The following is a 7,445-nucleotide window of genomic DNA, read 5'->3' on the forward strand; positions in this document are numbered from 1 at the left end:
GTTTTACGACTATGCATCAATCCTGAGGAATATAATATATATCTGCGCGAAGCACATGTTCAGGAATGTGCATTTCATTGTTCAAGAAGGAACACATATAGGAATTTGTTACAATTGGGAGTCTATTGGCCAGGAATGAAAGAAAGCGTACATGAATATGTCACTGTATGTATTGTATGTTCATCAAAACCGCCAGCAGAGTATTCGACATTATATCAGATAATGATCACTCCAGAATGGAGTCAGTATATTGTTGAATATCTCACAAATAGAACTTTCCCAGAAGGAACGTCAAAAGCTCGTCAGAAATCTGTAGAGACAGAAGCTAGAGATTACACTTTCATAGGAGATCAACTCTATAAGAGAGGTACAGACAACCAGCTTAGGATTTGCGCATCAGAGTCTGAGTATGTGATAATCCTGGAGCAAGCTCATGGAGGAGTAGGTGGAGGCCATTTCTCAAGTGATAAGACAGCAAAACTTGTCTTAGCCGCAGGAATATGGTGGCCAACATTACATATGGACGCTGAGGAATACGTTAAACGGTGTGATGACTGTCAGCGGACCAAAGTACCACTTAAAAGAGATGATATGCCGCTTAGACCAATGATGGGGGCAAGAGCTTTTGCAAAATGGGGGATTGATTATGTCGGACCCATTTCACCTCCTGCATATAAGACTCATGCACAATACATCATTGTGGCTACAGACTATCTAACAAAGTGGGTCGAAGCAAAGGCAACTCAAAAGGCAGATGCCAAGACCACGGCACAATTTCTGTATGAATACGTCTTTGTACGATATGGATTGCCAATAGAAATTGTGAGTGATCGAGGCACACATTTTATAAATGAAGTGATAAAGATCCTTCTAGATGAATTCATGGTAATCCATGGGAAATCAGCCCCGTATCATCCACAAGCAAACGGACAAGCTGAAGCAACAAACAAAACCATATGCACGGTCCTCACGAAGATTGTATCTGAGTCGAGAACTGACTGGGACCAGAAGTTGCATTCAACATTATGGGCATATAGGGTAGCATATAAAACATCAATAGGAACGACCCCATATAACATGGTTTTTGGGCTAAATGCTATCTTACCAATAGAATTCTTGATTTCAACCTTAAGGGTGGCTAAGGATCTAGAGTGGACAGGGCACGAGCTTTCTGATAGAATAGATAACCTGGAAAAGCTAGACGAGCTTCGCCTAAAAGCAGTAGCTTCTATCTACGCTCAAAAAAGGCGACAAAAGGAATTTTTTGATAAGCATGTGCGGACTAAAGAGTTTAAGGTTGGGGACTATGTCCTAGTTTACACTCTGAAACAACATGCTAAGAAGCTTAAAAAGCGAGGGATGGGACCTCTGGTGATTAAAGATCTATCACCAAGTGGAGCCGTCAAGCTTGCTACATTAGACGGAGAAGAAATGCCCAATTGAATTAGTGGATGCAGAGTGAAAAAGTATCTTTTGCCGCTAACCCAAGACATGCTTCTCAAAATACATCAAGAAAAGCTGCGTGTCCAGAAAAAGAAAAAGATTGAGGAGGAAGCGCAAGCCGAGGCGAAGGAAAGAATGGAGAAAAGAAGACTACTGCGTCAGAAACAGCGCAATGAAGGAGCAATACGAATAAACGCAGTCAGTATAACAGAAATGGATAATGACAAAGAAGAACCCATCATTGAATGCAAAGTAGGAACCAACCAAATCAAAGCCAGAGCACTATTGGATTCAGGAGCTCAAGCTAACCTACTGTCACTCAGTTTGTATAGACAATTGACAAATGACACTAAACTACAAACTGCCAAGCAAGAGTTAAAGAGTTACTCTGAGAATTCAATCAAAACTGTCGGATGCACAGTTTTACATATACAGATTAACCATTATGTGTATCCTCATATGTTTTACGTGGTTGAAGACCAAGCTACACAACATCCATTATTGCTAGGACAACCATGGCAGAAGCAATACAATGCAATGATTGAGTGGAGTTTTAAATCACTGCTTATCAAATACGAAGGTGAAAGTCAATCAGTTAAGTTCACCAAAGGATCAGAGACAACTCCAAGGGAAGAATCCAAGAACAAAGGTAAACAACAACCAGAGAAAAAGAAGAAGCAATGGCAACCAAAAGTTTCTATACAACCGGATTACTCTTCAACGAGGAATTCTCAACAGTGGATAAGGAAGACAAGCAATAATATAACAGCTCAACCTTGGGAAAAAACGGAGTCAAAGTTGGTATGGAGGCCAAAAAAGGTTGTGCCAGAGAACACAAAGGTGGAAAGTAGAGTCTTCAATACCAAACAACAGAGTGATTGCAGACAATCAAGGACAGTGAAACAGATCTGGATTCCAAAGAAGTTCATGACGGCACAAAGCTATAGCAAGCAAATTTGGATCCCAAAGATTTGTAAACAGGAACTCCCTTCAGCACATTTAACGGAAACTCCTAGGTATTTCAAGGCGAAGAAATCAACACACGGAACAAAGCAGGTTTGGATCGCAAAGAGTTTGTGGCAAGCACAAGCAAAGCGGAAGCAGATTTGGATTGTGAAAAAGAACAACACGGTAAAGAAGAATCCATCGACTGATTCTACTACCAAAGTGCAAAAACCAACCCAAAACCCGACCACCAATCCTTCAATCAAACAAAGAGCAGCTTTATTGGAAAGACTGTTGTATCATCGCTCTATACTTGCATTGGGAACTTATGACCAAAACAACTACAATGCTTCGCCCACAGACACTTCATAGTCGTCCAGGAGGACTCAGACTAGGAGGGGGGGAGGTATACAGGTATACAGGAGTTACAAAGCAGCTACAAGCGCCAAAAACAAAGAAAAACAAAAATTATATTACAAGGACAGTGTCTTACATGATTTTGCAATTTTTATGTTTGATTGCGGATATTGATAATATTTATGCCCTTATATACCTTGTTTTGCAACAAGAAGAGATCAAATGATGAATTTGGGTCTCTAGACGTGTAAATATCACTAAATAAAAATGTTTTTGGAGCAAAAAAGTGAAAAAAAGTGGTAATCCAAGTCCAGAGATCACAAATAAGTGTATATTCATATACACAGGGTTACCAGCTATTTATTGTATATGTTTGGAATTTTTTGGCTTCAATTTGCTATTTTCTTTTATTTTTTATGATTTTCTTGATAAAAGTAAAAGAAAAATAAAAAAGCAGGTGAAACGAGATCGGAAAAAAGAAAAGAATAGACGGTGATGGTCCTAATGACAAGGGCAACCCATGGTAAAAATTGGGTACAATTCTGAAAAAGTTGCGGAAAGCCCGAAATGACAGAATTTTGGCAAAGTGGACAGATTTCTCAGAAACAGGTCAAACGGAGTCCAAATTGAGAAATTTCAAATCCTAAAGTGCATTTCACGACGAGATAGGAGCAGCTGTCAAATTTGGTAACAAGTGATCCGGGAAGTCCGAAGTTAAGTATTTTTCACATCACTTTCAAGCTCATTTCCACTATTACCTTCTTGGAGAGAGCAAAGAGCACACAGGAGCATCCGACCTTCTACCGCCTTCTACGACTGCTACGAGAGCTCAGAGGACACCAGACATGAGAGGTAGACTCGTTGCCATAAGCTTTTGATGCTTATCGTTAACTTTTGTCGCGAAAACTGACCAAAACCAAGAAACAAGAGCAGACGGGGAATGGGGAGGAACGCTAGGTAGGGACACAACCGCCTAACCAAACCTTGCAAGAACTTAGAGGTGGGTTACCCTAACATAGAAGATGGGTTTCTAACACTCAAAGCTCGAGAAAGAACGACTTGAAAAACCCTAGGTCAACAGAGCCTGCAAGAGGCAAACAGAAAAAAAGTTGTCGAAACGACACAAAACTTCTCAGGAAGCTTAACAACATCGAGGGCAATGCAACCATGGAGTATCTCCGGGATTGGATCACCAAAAGTAGGTCGGAACAACCGATTCGGCTGCGGACACACAAAGCGTCATTTTGGCATAACGGCTAAAATTGACGACGAAATGACATGAAACTTCACAAGCAGCTTCGAATATACATGGATGACTTATGTTTGCAAGCAAAACCCAAAAGGAAGCTGATTCACTTACCGATGGTGAAAAAGACGCTTTCGGGCAACCAAATGGAGAAAGATGGAGAACAGGGAGCCAAAGTCAAGTTCAACCAAATAGGTGGCTTCACAACATATCCAATGAGCTGGAAATGCAACTCTCGAGAAGAAAAGTTGAAGAAATTCAACTCCAAGGCAAAAAGACGACTTCGGAGACTGAAATGCCTATAAGGGGGCTTTTTAGCTAAACTAATGACTTTTTAAGTTGAAAACTAGTTAGCAGGGCTTAGGGCACTAGCACAAAGCATTCTTTGCACAAAAAGACCAACATTTCAAGAAAAGACATCATACGCGTATGATGTCTCACAGCATGATTTTCACATCCATTTCAACATTTGAGTGCATAGCCTCATTCCACATGTTAATCACATCCTATGAACCAAGTATCATGAGAATTGGAGTTAGAAAACCCAAGGAAAACCAAAAAGACGCAAAGTAGGCCATAAAATTGATTTTTGGTCCTAATTTTGTCAAAATAACTCCAAACTCATTGAAACTTTGTAGGATTGTTGATTAACACATCTATAAGCTATCTGGAACCAAAAAGCACCATTTTGACACAAAAGACATCATACGCGTATGATGTCTATTTGCACTTACAGAGCCAAAACTGCTCATTTGGCATCATACATCCATTATATATATCTAATACATGCTACATATGAAGTTTGGAACCATTTGGTCAAGTGGATCACCCCATTAGCCCAATTGAGGGAAAATCCTTCATCCAAAGCTTATTTTTGGCCCCAAATTCAACATACTCAAGTCCAAACCAAGATTTGAGTAGAGACAGTCCTTCACTAGTACATGGGGAGTCCACAGAATCAATCCCATGAAAAATTGATGAAAAAGACATCATACGCGTATGATGTCTCCAGAGCCATTTTTTAGCCCAAAATCTATCCAAAATTCATAAATCCACTGAATAAGCCTATCTAAAGCCATATCCAAGCTTATAGAGAAATTTGGTCCAAAAATACACTAAAAGACATCATACGCGTATGATGTCTCACTATGTGATTTTGGCACCTCAGGGCTTCAACCACCAAACAGAAGTGATCTACATGCCATTTGAAGGTGAACCACCAAGTTTTATTCAATTTGGATCATAAAATCCAATTCCCTTTCAAAATTTTGCCAAGAGCCTGATCTTGACTAAACTGGCCAAAACTTGACCAAATGGGATCCAAACTCAAATCCAAGCATATGATACTCATGTATACACTATCAGCTACAAGCACAACCAATATGAAGTCATTTTGACACAAAAGACATCATACGCGTATGATGTCTCCAGCATGATTCTGAGCCCAGTTTGCATATTTTTTCACCTACCCTGCATCCTTAGGCCCTGAATAGCTCATGTTTCAATTTTCAATTCATTTGAATAGTTAAAAGCTTCATTTCGTCTTTCAGTACTAAAAAGACGCTAACTTCTGAAATTGGAGTTACAGGATCCATGGATTCCGCCAAGTCATCGGCAACGAAGAGAAAAAGACCGACAATCAAAGATGCTATTGCAGAAGCGGAACCATTTGACATTCCAGCAGAAACCCTCAAGCCAACCAAAACTTGGGTGGAGGAAGCAGTACTGGAACAAGAGGGAATAAAGATCTACCAGGGGACTTTCAGAGATCCTCAAGGGCAAGCGGTGGATATACCGATGATCCCACAAGAATTGGTGGATTATAGCAGGTCAGAAAACATCAGCAGGTACCTGGAAAGGGCAGACTTGCACAGATTCTTCACCTCGAAACCATCAGGTGTAGATACAAGAAGAGTGTATGAGTTGGCAACCTCCATTCAGAAGGATGGGAAAGCCACATTGACAGCAATAGATGGAGAGAAAGTAGAGGTACAGATCACTCCACAGCTCATTGAAGATGCATTGAAGCTGAACAACAAAGGGAGCTCTGTCAGGGAAAGAAGGGAGGCTATAGAGGTTTATGGGTCCAAGAAACAAAATGCAACTTATGGAAATATGGCAGACCAAAGAGCGGCAACCCTTTGCCGACTGTACAACCAATTTCTCCATATTTGCAGTAAAAGACCGCAAAAGTATACGACACCGCCCCATGCCATTGCAACTACCATCACATGGGCATTGAAGAGCAATATGCCAAAAGAGGTGAATTACGCTCAACACATCCACGAGCAAGTAATTGCCATGCACAACGAGAAGCCAAAGTATATAGGAGGAGCTGAAGTTCTGACAAGAATAGCTTATGAAGCTATTGGAGCCAGAGATCAATGGCCAAAGGTTCCCTCCCAGAATGAGTGGCTTAGAGAAGCTGATGAGGAGGAAGAACAGCCTGAAGTATCCAAGAGGGCGTCCACAAGAGCACGCAGGAAACTAGAAATAGTTTCAGAACCTGAAGAGAATGTGGATGAGCCGATTATGAAGAAAGCAAAGAAGAAGGTTGCTCCCAAGCAAACCAAAAGTCAGAAAGCGGCACGAATGGAAAGACTAGTGGAGCAGTTTAGAGCGGAAAGAGCTCTAAAGGGGGACTTTGAAGAAAAGTGGGTGCCAGACCCCACTAAAGTCGGAACTAGCTCAGCCAGGCCACATGTTGATCAATATGATCAATATATTAGAGCTTATGAGGAGTCAGAGGCAATACTGGAGCAGCAACCTGTCGAGCCATACACTGAAGGGGAAGTACAGCTTTTAAAAGCTGAGCTGCAAAAGGACGACAAGGGGAAGAAGAAAGTAGATGAGTCTACTGAACCTCAAGAGAAAGACGGGCAAGCAAACAAAGGGAAATCCAAGATGACTGAGGACAATCAGCCCTCCTTTACTGATGTACCCAGCCCGAAGAAGACGAAAATCATTGTGGAAGAGACCACAGTAGAGATGGACACGGTTGGTATGGAAAAGCCGGAGGCCGGGACCAAGGAAAAGGAGATAGATCCAATTCAGCAAAAGAAAAACGATTATGAGGATCTGGTAGCAATAGGGTACACTGAAGAAGAGGCCCTTGAGGCGGTTTATGGGATCACCCTACAAAAACGAGATGATCGGAGAGGGACAGAGGAAAATACAAAGAGTACAAAAGAAAGTGATGAAAAACTGGAAGAGCAGAATGTACTAGAAGAGCCGAAGCCAGTGGAGGTGGTGGCCAAAAAAGCTTTAGAGTTGACAGATGAAGATGAAAAAGACATGCACATGGTGCATGAACTGCTCAACAAGATCAAAGAAAGATCCAAGGCAAAGGAAGCGGAGATTGAGATAGCCAAACAAAGGGAAGCCGAGTTGCAGAGGAAATTAGAGGATGCTATGACTGAATCTGAAAGTCATAAAGCATCACTCTACGATGCGG

This window comes from Adiantum capillus-veneris, chromosome 20, assembly GCF_014529385.1.
Source record: "Adiantum capillus-veneris isolate H3 chromosome 20, ASM1452938v2, whole genome shotgun sequence".
Lineage (NCBI taxonomy): Eukaryota > Viridiplantae > Streptophyta > Polypodiopsida > Polypodiales > Pteridaceae > Adiantum > Adiantum capillus-veneris.